The 24,549-nt window shown below is 32.5% G+C and overlaps 1 protein-coding gene and 1 long non-coding RNA gene across 7 annotated transcripts in view; both read left to right on the forward strand.

Annotated features, from left to right (window-relative positions):
* The window catches only part of LOC145327655 (protein zer-1 homolog), a 350,140-nt gene that overhangs the window by 78,818 nt on the left and 246,773 nt on the right, over nucleotides 1–24,549 (forward strand). The gene's annotated exons all lie outside the window — the stretch shown is intronic.
* LOC145327850 (uncharacterized) lies at nucleotides 15,336–19,457 on the forward strand. Its single transcript, XR_013882261.1, has 3 exons — nucleotides 15,336–15,411; nucleotides 16,087–16,208; nucleotides 19,342–19,457. It is a non-coding gene; the product is annotated as an uncharacterized LOC145327850 (long non-coding RNA).

The following is a 24,549-nucleotide window of genomic DNA, read 5'->3' on the forward strand; positions in this document are numbered from 1 at the left end:
CATTAATTTCTTTTGATTCTACTATATAATTAAAAATGTAATGCTATAATTTAATTAAAAAGTATTTTTTTATATTAGCGTTGCCACTCTTTACCTAGGGTATGCACCAGTTGAGTCTATTAACTCTATAATTTTGTTTTAACTAGGTATCTAAAGGGATAAGACAATGGCCGATAAATTGGTTACAATTATTTGATTAAACGTTTGGACACTCAACTAAATAAACCTACCAGTGAAATTTAATTAAGTCCCCAAAATAAGTCCCCGATTAAATTAAGAAAACGTCACTAAAATGGTTTGGGACCAGCGTAAAAAAAGTGTCCCTTCTCTCTCTGGTTTTAACACTTCCTTCACTGATCAAATAAGGAAAAGGTTTCTCCCCAATTATTACTGTATAATAATGTACTGTGTTTTAAACATAAACTACTCATGGATTTATGTGTCCTTTCATGTCCTGTGTATCATTTATCAAATTAAATTTGTATAACTGTACGTTAATAAAAGCATGGATAGAAGAATTAGTTAGTATGCCAAAAAATAACTTTAACAGTTATCAAACGCTCCGCTATTAATTTCCTAACCGCTGTAAACTGTCTATAATACGATACGGTACATGATTTTTAGTACAGCATATGTTTAAATCAGCGAATATGAATCGGTTTCGGAGCCATTCTGGAAATTATAGCAGACACAAAATAGGCAAACGATTGTAGATGATTAGAAATACTCGCCATAACCTAAACAAATTCAGTTTCTTTGTATGACTTTTTGATCTTTAATTCATGCTCCTTAAAAAAATAGCGGCTGCACCCCTAGCATCTTTTGTAATCAAAGGGGTAGGGATTTGCAGAAAAATAGCATAAAACAATTTCAATTCACCAGTTATCAAAGCCAGAAACTACAGACACAAAAATCTCTTTTTTTCCTTATAAAAATAGTAGGTATGTGAAAAATAATAATTTAAAGTTTTATTCATTTCAATTTAATTTCAATTTTGAAAATAAATTAAAATGTAATGATAGGAAACATATGTTGATGTTTATTTATTTTTTATTTTCCTCTCATTAGCATTTATTTACCAGGAAAAATTTAATATATTTCGGATTCATAATTAATAAAATTCTATTCAATAAAGTAGCAAGATGCAGGGATATAAAGGGATAAGACAATAATTGATAACTTGAAGTACATCCCCAAAAATGATACACAATAGATTACAATTAGTGGTTGAAACGTTTGAACACTCAACTTAATGAACCAACCAATCAAAATTCACCTTAAGACCCAAAAGTTGTTAAGCCAACGAATAAGGAAATGTTATTGTAAAACTTTGGGACTAGTGTAATAAACAGCCCATTATCTCCTCCCTCCTGTGTGTGTGTTTATGTGCTGTAAACAGCCAGTAAATCCTTTTAAATTTTCAGGAATTTATTAAGATCATGGGAAGGATTTAGGCTATTTACGTTTATTAGATTTTTTGGGGTTAGCTTTGAACTAGTAGTGTCCTAACGTTTTAACCAATTTTAATCTACATTGTCTTATCCCTTTATATCACTGTAAAGTATCAAATATACTCTTACATGCTGTTTTATGGTCATAATAATGATGACAACATTTATATTAATTTTATACTGTTTTGTTTATTTGAAAATTAATATATTTTCAGGAACACAGGTTTTTATTAATACCAAATACCAAAGTGTTGCTTTTAACGTTTGAAAAGTCAATGTCTTGGATGCCCTTTTAAATACTAGTGGCTTCACCCCTAGCATATAGGGGACTCGAGTCTGTATTAAACGTGGTAGACAGGGGGCAGAAAAATAACATAAAACTATCCCAAGGTTATTATCTAAAATTTAAATAGTCCAAACCATGTAAAGCGTTCCTATTAAGGAAACCTCAATCAGTTTAGTAGTTATTTAAATCTTAAGTTTTACACAAAAAAACCCTTGATACTTCGATACTTGTCTACGTTGTCATTAATATTAATTGAATGTACTTTTTAACATAAAATATTTGGTAACAGTACGCGAAACACTTAAATCAATAAATAATTCAAAAATTATCTAGTATTAATGTGGTGATGTATAATATATGATTATAAATTCAGTATAGAATAGAGGGGGCCTATTTTAGCTATACGTAACAGAAATCAATAAGCTAGCAGACAAAAAGAATGTCCACCACGTAATTGTCTCAATTGTACATATATATGTAATTATACATTTATTGGGAGCATAGAAAATATGTATCAATATATGTAGAGTAATGTAATGGCTTGTAGAATATTCTTGCACCTAAAAACTGTAAATTTTAATTAGTTTAGAAGCTGTGCAAGTTTCTCCAGGGAGGGTGGGGACATTGGGCTGGTTATTCCCCAGTCCCCAAAGTTTTATAATAACTTTTTCTTATTCGTTGGCTCAACAACTTTTAGGACTTTTATTATATTTGATTGTTTGGTTCATTAAGTTGAGTTTTAATAACCATTATTTATATTAAATTGAAGGGGTAATTTTGTGTATCATGTTTGGGATGTACATTAATTTATCGTCCATTGTCTTATCCCTTTAAATCTCTGAAGTTTTTCTATAAAGTTTGCCTCGCCAACTAAATTCTTGTCAACTTCTTACAATTTAAAGAAACAAATTTGAAATTAATTTAATTGGAATTCTTGTTTTGCAAACTTTTGCACTCTACTCTGCTTGGGCTGGATATTTCCAGGGATCTAAAGGGATAAAACAATGGCCGAGAAATTGATGTACACCCAAATGATGATACTTCTGTAGATTAAAATTAGTGGTTAAAACGTTTGGACAATGAACTCACCAATCAAAATTCTTGAATAGTCCCCAAAGTTGTTAAACCATCCAATAAAAAAATTTTATTGTAAAACTTTGAGGACTTACAATAGTTCAATTGTCTTTCAATGGGAATTCTACCCTATTAAACTTGATTGCAATGTCATAAGTGGTTAATATCTTGTACTAGCAGCTACGCCCCTTAAGAGGTTAGATTGTAGTGTGTAGGGAGTTAAACCTCCACTTTTGAATTTAGTTTTGAAAAGAAATATTTTTGAAAGGCATTTATTGAATGGATCTTTAGGTATATAACAATGGATAAGACAATTGATGTACATCACCAATGATGATACTTAAAAATAAAATAAAATTAAACCTTATTTAGACTAAAAAGATTAAAATTACTGGTTGAAACGTTTGGACACTCAACATAATTAACCAACCAATTAAATTTGACTGAAGTCCCCAAAGTTGTAAAGTCAACGAATTAGAGAACGTTATCAAAAACTTTGGGGACTAGTTATTAAACTATAAAAGCTTCACTGTAAAGAAGAATCACATGCAATGGTTCAGTGATTAGCGATTCTTTGCTATAGACAGACCGACACAAATTTTTTTTTTGGTTAGGGATTTTTTTTTTTTTTGGGGGGGGGGTCCCTCTTAAAATTGTTTGGGGGGAGTTAATCCCCCTCTCCTAAATGGTTGGGGGTGAATAGGCACCCCCAGGGTAGGGGTAAATTTTAAATAGGGGAGAGGGGGTTAAAATGAAAAAAAATTTGGGGGTGCCTACGGCAACCCCAAATTCGTTTGGGGGGGGGGGGGTAATCCCCACTTTACCCCCCCCCCTTGGACAAGCATTTTATAAAAAAAAATTTCTATTTAAAATTTAAATTCAAAGTGGAGGGTCAACTACCCCCTCCCCATTCCCTTCAGTCTAATGCCCCTAGAGTCCTCCAGGGGGAATAGCCGCTAGAATACATAAATTAGTTTCACTCCTAAAATGAGTGATAGAGACATTACACGCATTATAAGGTATGTAGACATAAATGCGCAAAAAAAGTATAGTAGTAAAGTTTCGCGGTAAATTAAGAGATAAAATTGTGTGCGAGAAAAGTTGGAAATGAGATAAAAAATGCTCCGAGAGAGAATAGTGTGTGAGTGTGTGTGCGTGTGTGTGTGTGTGTGTAAGAGGGAAGGGGAGATTCGAGAGAACTTTTGGTTTGCGTTGATTTCTACAACTAGTAATTATTAAACATCTGCCTGCGAAGCTTGTAATACATTTCAATATTGTGTTTTTGGTTTATTGCTTGTTTCGTATACGAATAGATTTTTTTTCTTATTTAATTTCTTTAATATGCACGAAGGGAGGTGACATTGGTAAATTATACTGGTCTCTAGAGTTAAAAAAACAAACTTGTTGGCCTAATTATTAATTAAACGACCTGAGGTTAAACTTATCCACCATAATTTTAATCTACAACAGGGTAATTTTGTTTATCGTTATTGCGAATATACATAATATTTTATTCCATTGTTATATCCTTTATAATAACTATAGGATGTGCCTTTTTAATATTTTTAACTGTGTGATTTATTGAAACCATTAAAAATAGCTTAGAACCATCTGGGAAGGGTGAGATCTATTTGAATATTCCCTAAAATAGTAAAATTAATCGGTTCGGTCGTTCTTATCTTAGCGGACAAATAAAAATCTTACTTATTAAGACAATTGTATGTAATTTTACTTTTTTAAAAGCGAAGCTTTTCTATAATTAGGGTCGGTCCGTCCGTCCGTCCGTACGTCCGTCCGAGATAGTTAGCTTTTATTGGTTAGTTTAGGCATGTTAAAATTGTCCTATCGATTTCAAACTTTGCATGGTGATTCCTGTAGTAGCTAGGTACGACTTAGAAAGCGTAGCAACTCTATAATCGTTACCAGAATGTCCGTACGTCCATTTTAAACATGTTGATATTTGTACTTTTTTAATAACAATTTTTTATGTGATAAAATCATCCGATCGATCTGATTTTTTGATTACTGATTCCTATTACAATAAGGTACAATATTATGAGCGAAGCATCTCTATAATCAAGTATTAAAAATGTCAGTATGTCCTTAAACAGAATTCTGTATTTAACAAGTTTTGCAACAAATTTTCATATTTTGTATATTTAGTTCTGACACTTAACAAAAGTTATATCGTCTGTCATATCGTTTCAGAGCTTCGCTTTTATGGATGTTGTCATCCTTGTTTTTACAAAAAACTGTTGAAGTTTTGCTACGTGTTACAAAATCTTGACTCCTGTAGTAAAGCTTACGCAATGTTTCAGCAGGTATCTAAAGGGATAAGAAAATGGCCGTTACATCCCTAGTGATGATACACAAAAGGACATCTTCTGTTGATTACAATAAGTAGTTGAAAGTTTATACACTCCACTTAACAAACCAACCAATCATAATTTAATAAAAGTTCCCAAAGTTGATAAACCAACGAATAAGAAAACTTTATTATAAAACTTTGAGGACTAGTGTAATAAAGAGCCCTATGTCCACTCCCTCTGTGTGTTTTAGTCATTATTAGACACTTGTTATGATTAGAATTTATTAGAATTGCAGCAAATCTTTCATATCTTTTATCTTGTATGTCTGTCTGTCGCAACTTCTCTATTATGACCTTAAGGGATATGACAAATATTACATAAATATGATAAGAAACATTCTGTAGATCATAATTATTAGTTTAATGGTATGAACACTGCTAGTTTGAACCAGCCAATCAAGATTTGATAAAAGTTAAATTGATAAATGAGAGAAGATGTTAATTAAATAAACATTAGATTTTAGTGATTTTTAAAAAAAACAAGCTTTTTAAATGTAAAACAGAGTAAATTTTGTCGAAATTAACAAAAATAACTTATAAAAAAAGAGAGAGCGGGGACAATGGGTGGGCTGTTTATTACACTAGTCCCCAAAGTTTTATAATGACGTTTTCTTATTCGTTGACTTAACAACCTTAGGGACTTTTGTAAATTATGGTTGGTTGGTTAATTTAGTTGAGTGTTTAAACGTTTCAACCACTAATTTAATTTACAGAGGGGGTAATTTTGTGTACCATCTTTGGGGATGTACATCAATTTATTAGCCATTGTCTTATCTCTTTAGATCCCTATCTTGACATGTATTTTCCGGAAACCAAACCGCCAATTGACCCTTTTAATGCACTATCGACTTTTATTTGAATAGGTAAAAGGATTTAAAAGTACAATCTTTATTTTTAATATATTATGTTTTTGGTTGTTGATTATTGAATCAAAATGATAGAGTTAAAGTTCTCTGAAAGGAATGAACTAGCCCTTTAAATATACCAAGAAAACATTGGGGACTTATAATAAATCTTTATTTGGTTTGTACAAACTAACATATTTTTTAACAAACTATACGTCACGTTTTTTTTTCCATTGTCTTTTGTCTGGTTAAAGTGTTGGGGACCTCTTTCGTCCGCTAGCAAATTTCTTTCTGTTCTTTTTTTAGCGACCTGACTGCATTTATATTTCCGACGCTATTGGCTGATATTCAAAGACCCTATTGGACCCAAAGACCCAAAGATATTTAAAGACCCAACCGCTGCCCCCTCTATTCTTTTACTTTAATAAGGGAGTGTCCCTTTGTGAAGAATGAAGTAGGAAAGTGAATGACCCAAATGCACAAAAATTTCTGTGTTTGATTTCAAGGATAGTGGGATAAGTATAATGTCAAATTCTTTTTGTTTTGCCTGTGAACTATTCCCTCTTCTCTGATCTCAGCAAGGACAATTGTTTCCATAAGTAGCATTGGCAGTTGGTACGAAAATAAATAAAATATAGAGAAAATACTAAAAAATCATGAGACCTTAATAAAATGACATTAAAATATTTCCCCTATTTATATCTGTATTACACCCCCTACCCTAAATCTCACACTTTCCCAGGATTTGGCTAAATTCACCCCTTGCAAAATCCTGTGAACGCCACTGTATCTTAGTCTCTCCCTTGGGATGAAAAGTTGATCAACATTTTTACATTTATACTTTTTATACTTTATAGCTGAGATCCAAACATTGGATTAACAAGGATTTATAAAGATTAACAAATTAATTGAAGAAGCTTTAAACTTGTATTTAAAAAAATATTAATTCTACAACCTTACTTATAAGAGGTAAAAGGGTAATTTTAGACATTTCCCTTAAAATGCTAATTACAGCACAAAACATCCCTCCTCATCCTATTATATAAAGTAGTAAGTGTTTTTTGTCTGTCCCGAAGGATTTTGCTAACCCCTTAACCGATATTTTTCTCCTTTACAGTGAAGCTTTTTATAGGTCCTGGGAAGGTTTTAAACTATTTTTTGAGAGAGTGTCTTCACCACCCTCCCCCCCCCAAAATATTTTATAAAACTCTTTTGAAACTCAAACTTAAAATGGGTTGAGGTCGACTTTTCCCCCTCCTACAAGTGCCCCTAGAGGCTTCTAGGGGGCGTAGCCGCTAGTTTTGATATAAGGTGCTGGTCACGAAGAAAAAATATAACTCACTCCCCTGCTTATTAACAATTTATTTTAATAAAGGGGGTTTGGGTATATCTGTGTTGGCGATGAACTTTGAGGGAAATCAACATAATTTTTAGTAGCGAAGCTACTCTATAACACAGTTTGTCGGTCCGTCAGTCAGTCCGTCCGTCAATCCGTCAGTCCGTCCGTAACGCTATGGGGGAAATGGGATTTACTCAGCTTCTATAAAAGATATAATGCTGAAATTTTTTGACAACATTTCCATCATTAAGGAACACAATTAACTATAAAACATCAATGGCGGTCGGACGGCTTTTAGTAGGTTTCAGGCTATTTTTCCACATTTTCCCCCATATCTTTGGTGTTTATGGTCCAATTTTCAAATTTTTTTCAGTTAAAGATATCAAAATTAAATTTTCCGTCGTTGGAAGAAAACAACAATGACGGTCAGACTGACTTTTTGCAGGTTTTTGGCTAATTTATATTTTTTACATTTTCCCCCATATCTTTGGTGTTTTTAATCCGATTAAAAAAAATTTTCAGTTAAAGATATCAAAATAAAATTTCCCGTCGTTTGAAGAAAACAACAATGACTGTCAGTCCCATCCACGAATTTTTGTGCTTAGCTACTTATGGATGTTGTCATCCTTGTTAATATGTTGCTTTGATACGCAAATTGCATTACCTAACAACCAACTGACCAGCTTTTCTATAATTAGGTTCGATCTGTCCATCCATCAACAATTTTTTAACAACTATTTATTATGTGTTATAATTATCCTATTCATCTGTTTTTTTTTGGAATAATGATTCCCCTGACATCAAGGTATATTGTTATTGGTAAAGCATCTCTATAATCAAGGCCTGAAAATGTAAGTATGTCCTTAAACAATATCCTGTATTTTAGCAGTTTGGAAAAAAACTTCAAATAATATTTAGACTTATATTTACATTATATGCTTATTCATTTGTAACACTCTACAAGTGTTAACGTTCGTTTGTCCTGCTGTTTCAGAGCTTCGCTTTTATGGATGTTGTCATCCTTGTTTTCGTGCAAATCTGTATAAAGAAAGATATGTAGGTAGACTCACAACTTTTATAATCATCAAAGTTTTTTCTTCTTCTGCAGCTTAATTGGGCAATAAAAGAATGTAAAAATTGATTCTTAACTAATCTTTTTTGCACTTTTTTCCTGCATTTTTCAGACATAGGTTTAGCTAACAAGATTATAAAAAAGAACTTAAACCCCTCGGGTCTAACAAAACTGGTTTTAATCTTATAATTGCTCATTTTAATATCCGCAGAAAGCTGAATTAAAAAAATATTTTTGTGTATAAGAAAAGAAAAAGATAACTTTGTCTGGATAAGATACAACAAAAAGGCTCATAGGATTTTTATGCATAGTAAGCGAATAAATTCAAATATTTATGGCAACAAGAGTGTGAAAACACATCCTATAATATAAAGTAGTAAGGTTTTTCTGTCTGAAGCTAATGATCTTGGAAATGGCTGAACTGATAAGATTTTGCTTTTCTGGGAATCTTTATAGCTTAGTAGTGGTTTTAGGCTACTTTATTCCTCGTCCCTAGAGTAAAGGGAAGAAGCAGCTAGTATTATAGAAAGTAGTAAGTTTTTTGTTTAATTGTTCGTTTTATGTTCATTTTGGTCTGGTTTTCTGCCCCCTTCTTCCACACTCTAATACAATGCGTTTAAATGCTAAGGTATTCCACTAGCAACAAAAAATATAAAAATTATCCTTAATATTCAAGCCCAATGAAAGTAAAAGGCCTTTTTCTTAACAACATAATTCAAGATTAACCATTTAAATAAAGATAAAGATTTTTAGATGTGAATAGTTTTGTCCAATATTTGATTTTAAGTCCGAGGAAATAGTTTATTTGTTTGTTAAAACTCAACACGAAGAGCTTTATATTTGCTCTTCAATAGTTGGAAGGTTTAACATATTTCTAATTTCTTATAAATACCAGATAACCAGCTTTCGTCAATATCCTATAACATAAAGTAGTAAGTTTTTAATTGTTTGTTGCTTAAGATTTCAAAAACTACTGAACCGATTGAGTTCTCCATTTCAGTGAAGCTTCACATATATTCTGGGGTTGTTTTAGGTCAATTTATTATAGATTTAAGTGTTAGAATGGTGTCAGGCTATTTTTTAAATAAAAAGCCCCTAGATGCTAGGGGAAAAATGACATGTAACTTTAATTGAAAGTAATTATAAACAGTTACATAGGGGAGATGTTGGGTTCAAGTTTCTACCACACCGCATCACACTATAGTCAACAAAAATGATACCTGTTTATGTCCAATAAGTTACACTAATAGTCCAAGTATGGGGAGTTCTTTGGCTTGTATATATGTGCAAACTGGAGCCCACAAATAAAATAGGTTGAATTGAACCGACAAAATGAAAGTATAGTAGGATAAAGGGACTTGAAGTAGTTGCAGTGATGTCAAATTTATGACTGAGGGCAAGGAAGGCATGAAATGGAAATGACTAGGTTGTGTCAGGGAAAAAAAAATGGATCTTGGACAAAGTAGCTTCGGACAAAGTAGCTTTGGACAAAGTAGCTTCAGGACAAAGTAGCTTCCGGACAAAGTAGCTTCAGGACATTTACTTAAGAAAAGTAGCTCCTAATAGTAATAAAGGTTATGGCCGCAGCGCAGTTGTAATTTGGAAAATGTTATTTAATCAGGAGGCTGCCGCGTTGGCGACACTGTGGCAGCCGTGACAGATAATCTGCCAGAAAGGTCAGTTTTGAAAGAGTTCAAATTTCCAAAAGGGAGAGTAAAAGCAATTTTCAATAACTTTTTTCTCAATTTTCAACTTTTTTTTTCTAGCAAAAATTATGTGAATAATGAATGTATTCAGACAACTACCTGGCTCAAATTCTAGACAACCACTTTCATCTGGTAGCAAATTGCTTTATGTACTATTGTAGGGACTTGGCTGTGTTTCTGTTTCCAGCTCTATTAGCTGATTTTAAAGACCCAATACAAAATTTGGACAGGGTCCCCGCCCTATGGTCAGAGTTACATATATTTAGCATATGGCAAAACATAGGAGAAATTCCATTCTTAAAAATAAGCCATTGCTAAGGCCTTATGCCCCAAAAATATAACATACCCGACTGTGCACTATTCAAGACCCAACCTAACCCTACCTCTCTCATTTAAATGATTTGTTTTACATTAATAAGAGAGAAAAAATATCTGAATATTTTGTTAGGTAAGGGGGAATACTTTCAACCACCTGACTAAAATATTTGCTCTTCAAACACGTTGCAACTTTACAAACTGAGACCTTATTCTTTAAACTTCATAATACTAGTAACTAAAACTTTTTAGAATGATCAATTTCCATAGATTATGTCGACTATGTTGCTTTTATTGAGAATGGCAATGGCTGACATTTATTGTATTTAAGAAGGGAGCTATTTTTCACTAGTCCCCAACGTTTTATAGTAACGTTTTCTTATTCGTTGGCTTAAAACTTTGGGACTATAGTAAATTGATTGGTTGGTTCATTACGTTGTATGTCAAAATTTTCAACCACTAACTGTAATCTATGAAAGGGTAATCATCATTTGGGGACTAATCAATTTATCGATCAATGTCTTATCCCTTTAGATCCCTGACAAAAGTATGGTAATGATCAAGACTAACATTGAAAATGAAGAAAGGACAATTAATGAATCTTCCCACTGAAAGTTCTGTTAGCATCTATACCTTGAACATTTTTAAGAAAATTTGATTTTCATCTTATTTCCTTTTCACTGAAGTTTCAACCAGGAAGGGAGGGGATAATGGGCTGTTTATTACTATAGTCTCCAAACTTTTATGATTACGTTTTCTTATTCGTTGTCTTAACAACATTGGGGACCTTTTTGAATTTTTTTTTCTGGTTTGTTCATTAATTTGAGTGTTCAAACATTTCAACCACGGATTGCAATCTACAGAAGGGGTAATTTTGAGTATCATCATTGGGGATGTACATCATTTATCTGCAATTGCCATATCCCTTTAGATCTCTGAGTTTCAAGACAGGAAAGGAAAGATTAATGCCTAGGTATGAGGCACTTCCTTGTTTATGATGACTCTAGGGAGCTTGGTGTCGCTTCTGGATCTCGACCTCTCAACGCACCTTGAAACAAACTCTGCGACTTATAATGCGGGATAAAAAAGTTTTCAAAATTATAAAAAAATAACGCACTTCTAGTAATTGTCATTATGCATATTTCTTGTTTGTAAAGAATTATTTTCTTTGAGAATTCTACTTATAATTATTCTGCATAAAACATTAAATAAAATAAAACTGTTCTGCAAAATAAAATAAATACGTTTTTAGTTGTTTTTTACATTTAAAGAAGCGAAGCTATTCTATAATTCCAAATGTCCGTCTATGTATCCGTTTGAAAACGCTTCCATTCAGATACAGACCTGAATTTTATGAAGATTCCTTTGACAATTGAGCATTAGTCTACAGTTTTTGTCCATCGGTCTGTTAGTTATGCACTTGTCTTAGAGAGCAGAATGTATTTTTTTGTGATTATTCAATTCTCATCTTTCATTTATATTTTCAACAAAGACCTTTCTTTCAAGAGAGATAGGGGACAATGGGCTGCTTATTACACAAGTCCCCAAAGTTTTAATAATAAAGTTTTCTTTTTCGTTGGCTTAACAACTTAGGGGATGAATTTTGATTGCTTGGTTTATTAAATTGAGCGTCCACACGTTTCAACCACTAATTATAATCTGAATAATGGGTATTTTTGTATATTAACATTGAGGATGTACATAAATTATTCGGCTATTGTCTTATCCCTTTAGATCCCAGCTTCTCTCATTTAACAATATCAACCTTGTTTTTGTTCAATTTGTGTAACCGTTTAAAGAACAGTTATGTTTTGCATCGTTTAATAGACAGGTTTCCAAGGATATCAAAATAAAAAATTATACGATAAAAACCAGTTTTGTTAGCCACGGGGAGTCGAAGACCTAGAATAACAAAAATGGTAATAATTTTATTGTTTTGATTTTAATATTCTTGGAAAATTATCCGTAAAACGATGCTATACATATTGTTTTAGTATGACATAGAACCGGTTTTAATCCAGTGGATATTAATCGGTTTCGAAGCCATACTGAAAATATTTTTATTTTGTGTGTATGTGTGCAATTGTATAAATGTTTATTTTGTGTGTGTGTGTTTGGGTATATTTTGTGTGTAATTGTGTGTAGAAACACTGTGTAAATATTTTTGTTCATGAAAATGCACACAAAAATACTTTTTCTCTTTATTTCCAAGAATAAAGGGAAGGGCGAACAAGCCAATAAAAGTTAAGATTATCTTATCCTGTTGAATGTTATGTCCCTTTTTCAATCATTTACTTAGCTAGTTTTTATAAAGAGTAAATAAACAAGCTATTACTATATTAGAGTCTTATTATTATCATAATCTTATGGATTTAAAGGGATAAGGCAATGGTCGAAAAATTGATGTACATCCCTAATGATAATACACTAAATTACATCATTTGTTGATAAAGATTAACGTAAAAATCAAAAAGTAGAACTATGTCTGTCTGTCTGTTTGTTTGTGCTGAAGGATCCTGCTAACTGCCGAACCAATCAGATTCTTCTTTACAGGGTAGCTTCTCATATGTCCCAGGAAGGTTTATAACTATTTTCTTAGGGGATGGGACACCCCCAACATCCCTTAAAAATGAAAATACCCCTCCACCCCTAGGCTAAGGGCGAAGACGTTAGTTTTTTTTTATAATAGAATATACCTATTCCTGCATCTTTTACGTAAATACATACTTGTTTTTAACACAATTCAGTTTTATTGCATTTGAAAGAAAATAGAAAGAAAGGTTTTCTTAATGTTTTGGCATCTTCTCTCAGGGATCTAAAGGGATAAGACAATGGCCGATAAATTGATGTACATCCCCAATGATGTTTAACCAAAATTTCCCTTTTGTAAATTACAATTAGTGGACTCAACTTAACGAGCCAACCAATCAAAATTTGATAAAACTCCCCAAAGTTGCTAAGTCAATAAATAAGAAAACATTAATGTGTAACTTTGGGGACTAGTGTAATAAACAGCCCAGTGTCCCCTCCCTCCCTGATCTTCTATACATTGCTTACTATACAAATTTCTGCATTTTTCAATCAGTAGGGATGTACAAACTTAATTTTTATTGTTCAGATTTTTTGATAATAGTTATTTATCACACCGTATTATAGAATGCTTTCTGCGGATATTAAGATTTAAAATTATAAGACTAAAACCAGTTCCTTTAGTACCGAGGAGCTGCAGGCCCGATCTAACAAAACTGGTATTAAGATTTAAAATTATAAGATTAAAACCAGTTTCTTTAGTACCGAATTTTACACACAAAATTATATTATACAATTACCCTTTCTGTAGATTACAATTAGTGGTTGAAACGTTTGGACACTCATTTTAATGAATCAACCAATCAAAATTTAGTAAAATCTCAAAAGTTGTTAAGCCAACGAATAAGAAAAGTTATTATAACACTTTGGGGACTAGTGAATAAACAGCCCATTGTACCCTGGCTCGCTGTGAAACAACCATCATTGTACATCCCTTCTCTCTGTAATTTGTCAAAACAATTACATTTACAGGAAAGAACTTTGCAAATATAACCTTCAAACTAACGGTGCTATCACAAAAAGTATTCTTTCGATCACTGAACCCTCCCCCCCCCCCCCGTATTACTTTAAAATTAATTAAGGGGAGCGGGAGGGTGGTTTTTTGTTCATATGTTTATTACTTTAGGTTAGTTTAGGTTATATTGGGTATTTTGTAGCCCTGCAGGGCTAGGGCCCTAAACCAACCTTTTAAATTTTTTTTATTTTGTTGATAAAGAAGGGGGGACCACATTTATTGCTTAGTTCGTTAGTATTGGAATAGGGGATCGGGTAAATACGTGCATGAGGCGAATCGTTATTTTAGCCAGCTGCAAGTTTTACTTTATCAGAGTACATGAAAATCTGGTACAACATCCAAATAATACTGTATCGATTCTTAAAAGTTACATGTGTGTGATGTAATTTATGACAAACTATGCAGCAATTCAAAATAACAGGGATGACAACATCCATAAAAGAGAAGCTCTGAAATGGAAGGACAAACGAACATTAACACTTGTAGAATGTCAGAACTGAGTAAGCAGAATATTAATGCTTTAAAAAATTGTAAGTGAATTTGATTAAATACACAATACTGTAGAAGGACATGATTAAAGTGATGCTTCGCTTATAACATTGTATCTTGTTGTAATAGGAATCAGTATTCAAAAATAATAGGATAATTTAAACATACAAAAATTTGTTATCAAAAAAGTAAAAAAATCAGCTTGATTTTAATGGACGTACGGACGATTATAGAGTTACTACGCTTTCTAAGTCGTACCTAACTGTTATAGGAATCAGCATGCAAAGTTTAAAATCGATAGGACAATTCTAACCTGTTTAAATTAACGAAAAGAGCTAACCCTTACGGACGGACAAACCCTAATTATAGAAAAGCTACGCTTTTAAAAATATAAGATTTAAAACCTGAATCTCAATATATCAAAAAGTTTTAACAGTTCCTTCCATGTTTCAAGAATCAGGGAATACATAAAATATCTGATTTTTGGAATAATGATTCTAATGATAACAAAGTACACTATTATAAGGGAAGAATCTCTATAATAAGTCCTAAAAGTGTTAGTATTTCCTTTAAAAAGTATCATATATTTAACTGTTTTTTAACAAATTTATGTACAGTTTCTAAAAACTTTATACATTTTATTTTGCTTATTTAGTTCTGACACTTTACAAGTGTTAATTTTCACATTCCCCTGTCCCATGTTTATTCTTAAGTTACTTTTCTGTGCATGCTAGATTGAGTATGATATTAAATCATTTGCATAAAAATGATAAATTTCTTTATTTCAGAAATGTCAAAGTTGAATGTATTATTTTACTATGTTCTATCATTTATATATCAGGCCAGAACTATAAATATTCAGGTAAAAATCCTAATAATTAAGTAAAAGGATGTCTGTCTAAACCAATATAGTGCTTATTTAGCTTCTCAAAAGCCCTGGAACGGTTTTTAACTATTTTGGGGTAGGGTACCAACACCCGGCCTTTCAAGATAAATCCAAAAAACGCCGCCTAGCGAATATTTTTGGTAAACAGCTAATATAGATTGAAAAGTAAAAATTTTACGTGCCCCTAGAGGCCTCTCGTTAAACATATTACTGGCAATGTAATTTTGTTTGTGTCTGTCAGTCTGTAAATGTAAAACATAGGAAATTTAGTGTCGTAGCTACTTTAAATATCCTATTTTTCGGTTTGACTTCAAATATTCTTTTTTTATATTACAAAATGATTTCTGATCATTTATTTAGCCCCAAGGACCTCTAAAACAATCATTTATAAAGAAGCTGTATATAGTGCCTATAAAAAATGACATCATATTCATACAATACAAATTACCAATCACAGGCCAGTATATATTTTGATTGACCATTGGTAGGCCAGTATGGCGTCATTTTTTATAGGCACTATTAAAAGCTTCTTTGTCTGACCCAAAACCTCTAACAAACAATAATGTTAAATAAGATCTCTTTTTGAGAAAGACACTCATCCTGTCACTTTTATATAGTGACCATGATATTTTATGATTAATTATATTTTAGGACAGCAGTAATTCAGAAGAAAACACAGGGATAGTTGTAGAGAATACAAAATATGGAAATTTTCTCACTCCCGTGGATGAAAAATATTATTTTCTCATTGTGGATGAGGCTTTGAATCCAAGGTGAATTATTACCCGCGGCCATGGCTCAACAAGTAGCGCTTTCGCTTTTCGTCCAAGGGGTAATAGGTTCGAATCTCTGCTTAATAACGCGTCATGACTAAAGACGTTAAAGTTGGTTCTACTGATGCTTTGTCAAGTGCGCGACATAAATAGTTATGTTAGGGGGAATGCCTTAGCCCAAAAAAAGTCGTGCATTAAAAATGTCGGGTTGTTGTACTTGACTTTAGAGTGTCATAAACAGCAGCCTTGCCCGTATGAGGTAATACATCTAGGTAGGTAAGGTCAATTATCAAGCCGGAAAATTGTGTTCAATAATACTTCTATAAGTAATAGTTTCTAGCAAACAGGTAGTATATTTTTTGTCAGGGATCTTAAGGGATAAGACATGGACGATGAATTAATATGTTTCCCAAATAAAACTACCCCTTATGAAGATGATAACCATTGGTTGAAAAGTTTGAACCAACCAATCACGATTTATAAAAGTGCCAAAAGTTGTTGAGGCAACGAATGAGACCACCGTAATTTTAAAACTTTGGGGACCAGTAAAATTTGGAATCTATTGCTTTCCCCGTAAAGGCCATAACCTTTTATTACAATCATTTTATTGATTGTAGAACATTTTTTTATGATAGAACTGGTCATATATAACAAAGGTTTATTGAGTTTTCACATTGGATCACTCAAGTTTATTTTCTATATTTGTACAGAAAAGATTAAAAATTGATTAGAATTTTAATATTACAATATCAGTAGAGCATCCGCTATATAACTAGGCTAGTAGTGTCGCCACTAGCTTATTATGGCCTCGCCCATAGAGGGAAGGGGATAATCTCATCCAATAAACCCACAGTTGAAGGCATACCTAAAGTCCACAATTGAAAAAAAAACATCATTTAAATTGAAAAACTACATTTCATTAGAAGTGGGTGTCCTCCTACCATTAATAAAATAGCCTTAAATATGACCAGTAAGTATTATTCTACTTATATCATAAATTTTGAATAGGAGAACGGACATATATACTGAAAAACCTAAGTTATAAGGAAGCTACTCACTGTATTTGCTTGCCCCAATTAATTATACCCAGCACAGCTACTATGTATACAAATTTGTCTATCCCCCATAGAACCAACGAGCAGCGCAAATTATTCTTTTGTCTGGCAAATCTCAGATCTAAAAACAGATCCTTCAATTCTCAGATATATGAGTTTAACAGTAGATTTTCTGTACTTTAACCCCTGTAACCCTACCGTGATTTTATACATTTTAAGTGGCTTAAAAATCCGCCTCTTGATTAAATCCCGACGGATTATCTTATCTTCCATTCAAATTTGCGAGGTTTGGGCTGAATAAATTCTGGTTAAATGCAGGCATCTTAAGGGATAAGACAATGGACGATAATTGATGGACATCCACAATGATGATAAACATTTTGGGTTAAAAAGTTGGAGACTATTATTTTAAGCCAACCAATCTAATTAAAGCCGCAGTTTGTAAAACTAGGAATTAGATTAACAAACTTTTTACATTCTAATGTCCCTCTCTCCTTGGGTTAAATGGATTTGGGAAGAATTAGATAAGTAAAATATTATTAGTTGACAAATTATACATTCAATGAATTAATTACTATTTTACCCTTAAAAAAGAAAAATAAAATATCTGTTTAAAAAGACACATTTGGATTTGTGGATAGTATTTCAGCTACATTGTACGACTCCAAGCTTTTCAAATCCCCTTCGTTAATTTATGTTATTTGACATATTATTTTTTATTCTGGTGTGAAAAAGTATAGAGAACATTGACACATGCTTCATTTGATAATACACCAAGAATTAAAGGCTACATCACGTTTAGACATGGAGAAAGGGGACATTGGGCTGTTTATTACAATAGTCCCAATTTTTTTTATTAACGTTTTCTTATTTGTTTGCCTAACAAGTTTTGGGACTTCTTCCCTGCTTCTTAGTAAATCAAGTTTCTTATTCCTTTGTCCATGGCTGTTTATATAATTACTTTATTTGGGGCAAATCCATTGAAAACCAATATTATTATTTCTCAAATATATATCTACAAAACTATCATTTCTCAAATTCAAATTTACAAAATTATTTTCTCAAATATAGATCTATTAATTACGCCATTCTTACTTCTCTTAAGGGTTTATTTAGATAATCAATATACGTCTGTATGACGGTCATTTAAAGATAAATAAGAAATATTTTTTCTATACTAATTATAACAAGGAATTAATGACAGTTTGACTTAATAAAAACGTTTGAAATTTTCGGTAAGACTAATTTTCGTAGTTGACTTAAGTATAAAAGCTTAGAAGGGTTGTCATTTTTGGGGTTGGGTTTAGGCGGTGTACGGGTTTTCGATGGGTAGTGGGTACAAAATTCCCACCTTTATTTTAAAAAAACTAAGGGGTGAAGCTTTTAAAGGTTTTGTCAACCGCATAGCATTAAATAAAAGTGGTAATGACTAACAATATATAAACTTTAAATTACCTTTTGTTTTAGGGGGTGTTTCGACCCCTGTCAAAAAGGGTGTAGGGGTGGACTACTAACGGTGGAATCTATTCCCCTTAATTTTGCCAGAGGGGATGTCTGGATGTGGGCCTCTAGTTTTTATATTATCGATATATCATTAAAAATTTACTGAAATTAAACATTAATATGTAAGACACGGAAAGTGTCTTCTGTCACGCCATAAAAAGGAAGGATGGGATATGAAGTCGAAAAGGAAACCCCTAAAGACCATTAAGGAGTATTTTTATGGCGTCACACATAACACTTTCGGTATCTCCCACATTAAACCAATTTGTTGTTGTTGCCAGTTATGATTCCAGTTACCATGACAGAGGGGGTGGAGAAGACAACAATTAAGAAGCTGTGTTTAGTGCCCTAGAAAAATGGGGATAGATGTCACTATTTTTGGCCTACCTTTTCTATTGACGTCAGGAAATACCCTATACCCCATATCTTTTCTAGGGGGTTTCTTCTCCTTCCCTTTTGGTTTCCCTCTACTATGACGTCAATCGAATAGGTAGGCCAAAAGCAGTGATATCTATTCCCATTTTCCTAGGGCGCTATAGACAGCTACAAAAGATGACCCTGTTTGTTGTTGTCAGGTATGATTCCAGTTACCATGACAGAGAGACAGCTGGAGGAGACAGCAAGAATCAACACAAACAATTTCAACACTTGCTCAATGCATATAAACACCTTTCTGACCCACTTAACACAGGAATTGTGCTTATATTTATTTTTTTACATAAACTATATCTAAAAAAGAGATGCTGACCTAAAAGACAATCATATCTTTGTATAAAAGCAACAAGATTACAGTCTGCTGTAGCAAATAATCTCGCGCACCACTGAATCAATATATTAGAGATGGTTTTTAACCATTTTGGGGGAGGTACTTTCAATTACCCAATAGAAATTTCGGGTAATGTCCCTTTCGTGATAAAGCCACTTAAAAGGCGTTTCGTCCTATTTTCACAGGAGCTTTCCTCCTATTTCAAGCCCCTGTGGGGGGCTCTAACCCTGTACAAATTTTGTGTATAAAAGAGTTTCTTTTTACTATGCTTATTTTGAATTTAATATAAGCCAAAAATTCAGATAAACTGGATAATTCCGAGTTAGCTCACAGCCACCACCAGCACAAGAAGAGAAAAAGAAACGGGGCAAGAAAAAAGAAGGCAGAAAAAATTCGGTTTCATCCTGTACATGTTGATAATAGGACTATAGTTGCTGTCACTTTCTCAAGATCAAATTAATATCTAACTAGTTATAGAGTAGGGGCGCTACTTAAAATAGAGAATTAAAAGTTGATAAAATAATAACATATCTAAATTCATGAAACAGCGTATAGTGCCAAAAAAAAATAACGTCATACAATATAAATGACCAATCATATGATGACCAATAAGTATACATTGTAATTGACTAATGGTAAATTGTATACTGGCCTATCATTGGTCATTTGTATTGTATAACGTAATTTTTTTAATGAATTCTATACGTTGTTTCTAAATTCATATTAGTTTTACTCAGGTAATAATTTCTATTAATGTCTCAAAAAATCTCATTATGAAATACTGCAATATAATTATAATTAGTGCTAAAATAAACTCTTTTTATTGCATTAGTTTAATCTATTTTTCTTTAAAATAGGCATATTAATTTCAATATATTATTTATTAAAAATTCATATTTTTGAAAATTGAGACAATATAGGGTGATTTAAATTAATAAAATGTTCTAAATACATTAAAGATAGTATAGGGTGATTTAAATTAATAAAAAGTTCTAAATATATTTATTGTTAATGTACAGACCATGTGAAATTTTTTGAATAAATTATGTTAAATTAGTTTTTTTTTGCATCATAGTAAAATTCTTATTTTGTTAATTTATAAATATCTAATTGCATCTTAAATTTTAGGGAAATAGATAAAAAAAGCATGTGTAACCCAGACAACTACCTTGATCAAGTGTTAGGGACCTTTTTTTGTCTGCTATCAAATTACTTTCTGCTTTTTTTGTAGCGAATTTGCTGTGTTAATATTTCCGACGCTAATGACTGACAGAGATCTAGTTGAAAGTTGGCGCATTGTCCACCACGGGGTGGGGACATACAGTTTTTTAACCCCTTTACCCCTTATTATTTTACTTACACTTACTACTTTATCATAAAACTAGCGGCTTCGCCCCCAAGCCTCTAGAGGCTTTGCCTCAAGAGGTTTAATCAAACCAATTTTTCGTATTTTAGATTTAAAATAAAAATAAAAAAATATAAAAAATTGGGGGGGGGGGGGAGGAAATTTTTTTTTGGGGGGGGATTAGTCGAACCCACTATTTTAATTTTAGTTTTAAAAAGTAAATGTCCCAGCCCCCAAGAAAATAGTTATAAACCTTCCCGGGACCTATGAGAAGCTACCATGTAAAGGAGAACCCGATCGGTTCAGCGGTTAGCGAGATCCTTCGCTACAAACAAACAGACAGACAGACAAATAGACAGACAAACAGACAGACAGACATCGTGCTACTTTGTATTATAAATAGATTAAAAGAAATATAAACACATATTCTCATTCTACAATTACACATTTCTTGTTATGATTTGATTAAATCTGGTTTTAAAGTGTTTAAGTAACATAAACTTACAGATCGCGAGATTGATATAAAAATCTAGTCTCTAGAATAGCATTACAGAAGAAAGAAGAGACAGACATACACAATAATTTGTAGAATAGATTTGTTTCTAAAACAAGGATGACAACATCCATAAAGGATAGTTATATCACATAAAAAATTGTTTTCAAAAAAGTTAAAAATCAACATGATTTAAAATTGACGCACTGACATTCTGTTTTCTAGAGTTGCTACGTTTTCTAAATCATACCAAATTGTTATAGGAATCATCAAGCAAAGTTTGAAATTGATAGGACAATCCTTCTTAACAAAAAGAGCTAACCGCTACAGACGGACCGATCTTAATTATATAAAAGATTCGCTTTTAAAAATTTATATAAATATTATAGATTACATATATTCCAATTACAGTATGAGTTTTGACATTTGTTATTCAAGAGACGGTGATCACATTTTCAATAATTTAATTTAAAAAAATGTTTCTTTCTCAATCCTTTTCAACCTAAAAAATATCATATTATATAAATTATCTTTTTGTAAACATCTTTTTATGATATTCCAAGACACCTACAAGATTTTTTTTTTGTTATTAATTTATTTTAACTCAAGGTCCTTTTAAAGAAATGAAAGAGATTTACCAGGGCTTGAAAGTAACTAGATGTTTACAAAAATACTACCTGCTACACCTCTTTGAAACCTCTAGTGAAACGTAAATATTTTTTTAAGAATTACCTTTTACTAAAGATATTTTCTTGGCTGCTAGATTGCGTGAGTTAATTTTGTTTTGTTTGCTTTTTTATGATTTCTCTAGGGAGGGTGATACTAAAATAGCAATAAAAACCTTCCTAGGACCTATGAGAAGCTACACTGTAAGGGAGAAAAATATTAGTTTAGCAGTTAGTAAGATCCTTTGGTATAAAAAGACAAAGATCCTGTTACTTTATTAAAAGGATGTTTTAATTATAACATTTGCCTTAAAGTTTAAATAATGCAGATGCAATCATATTTTCATCTACTGCACTTTGAAAGTCTCCTACAGTTGCAAATTTAACTGTAGAACTGTCAACGGGTGTGATATTAGCATTAAGAGTTGTAGTTGTAGCTGCTTTAGCTGTAGTTGTGGTAGTAGCAGCTTTGGTTGTGGTTGGAGCAGATATAGTTGTTGAAGTCAAACCTTAATCAAATTAGTCTAGTTAGGGGGTGTCGCAGCTTCGTGGTAACGCATTGAGTTACGGTGGTGAGTTCGCATTCAAGTTCCCACATGGTAACTTGAATTTCTCAGTTGCAATTTGTTCACACAACTACCCCATGGTTGTGTAAGAAGGGTGATAATTGGGTAATTTGGATGCTCAATAGTCAGGTAGATGATATCAGTGCAACCCTTACCCAAGCTCCTCTGTGGAGAGCGTCATTCAATATGGTGACTTAATTTGGGACATCTGCCATACTCGGCGAGGGTGAGGTTATTATATGTTTTAAGAAGAACTTACTTGACTCAGAAGGCGTTGATGAAAGTACCATAACAAATCCACTTGGATTGGAGCTGCAGCTGAATACACAAACAAATTATATTTTGTTCTTAGAATAAAAATAAGAATTCTGAAAAAGTTTAAAATTAATTTTAAAATTGAATACCTTAAATCAAAGGAGCAACTAGAACTAGAACTTAAGAATGGCATGAAACTGGTAATTGATGAACTACTTCTTAAAGGCAACTTGCTGCTTGATGATGAGCTGCTACTACTTGATAGAGAGCTAATACTGCTTGATGAAGTGGTTATTTTGCTTGAAGATGGGCTGCTTCTTGAAAGTGAGCTACTACTGCTTGATGAAGAGGTTGTTTTACTTGATGAAGAGCTGGTTTTGCTTGATGATGAACTGCAGCTGCTTGAAGGTGAGCTACTACCACTTGATGAAGAGCTGGTTTTACTTGATGAAGAGCTACTACTTGATGAAGAACTGCTGCTACTTGAAGGTGAGCTGCAACTGCTTGATGATGAGCTGCTACTGCTAGAAGATGAGCTGCTACTGCTTGAAGATGAGCTGCTACTGCTTGAAGATGAGCTACTACTACTTAATGATGATCTGCTACTGCTACTACAGGAACTGCTGCTAAAAGAAGAACTACTAAAGAAAAATAAGTAAGATACAATGAAGTTTAAAATTAATTATGATTGAAGTATAAAGCAATATATTTATTTACCTTGAACTAGAGCTTGTGATAAAGGATGCACAATGTTCCTCTTCTGTCCCACAAGCGTTAGTGAAGCAGAGCGCCAGATTTTTTATATGATCTGTTGCAGTATTCAGGGAGATTTCAACAACAATTTTATACAGGTTGCCACCTGAATATGAAAATATTTTGCCACTTATCATAAGTGGCATTATATTCACCCCTTAAAGGAGCGACTATATTGCCTCTTGTCAATGGTGCTTTAATCACCCTTCAGAGGTAAAGTAAATTAACCTACTATTGCCGAACACTTTTACAGTTATTACATATGATGTTATTTAATTGATAAATGCATAAAATTACCAATTTCACTAAAGAAGCTCCATTTGTGCCAGATTTTTCCAATGTTTCCATTGCTGCCACTGGGGTCTAAATTCATACATTCAATCTAAGATATTTGAAAACAATAAACTTATCAATTTTCGGATACTTATTCTTAATCCAAGCAAAGTTAACTTTTACAGTTTAATAAACAGGGGGACAGACATTCTTTTGGATTGATGGAAAAATTTTAGTGGGAATTATTTCTATCCTATGTACACCATCTGTCCCATAAATCATCTAACAGAGATGTATCAAAATTTAATTATGGGGTAAAAAACATTCAGAAAATTCTACAACTGTCCTTACATTCACATAGATTATATTTCTGCTTTTAAAAAAATGGTTTCAACCTCCTAGCTGAATCAGGTTTCATAGTGTAGGCTAAAAATTGCTATACAAAACTGAAAAATCTTACTCTTGCATTCTCAATGACAGAAAAATCAGTGCTAAAGTCAAGATTACACACAGCAAACTTTCCATCTTGTTCAAGAATCAATTCTTGAGAAATCTTGGCCTGTTGCCTGCTAGTGGCTTTCCATGTGGTCAAAGTATCATAGGGTAGTCCATGGACATCTGGTTTCTTTGCACCAGAAAAATAAATGATATGCACTTCTTTAAATAA

Source organism: Acartia tonsa, chromosome 9, assembly GCF_053477335.1.
Source record: "Acartia tonsa isolate MP-2025a chromosome 9, ASM5347733v1, whole genome shotgun sequence".
NCBI classification, from domain to species: Eukaryota; Metazoa; Arthropoda; class Copepoda; order Calanoida; family Acartiidae; genus Acartia; species Acartia tonsa.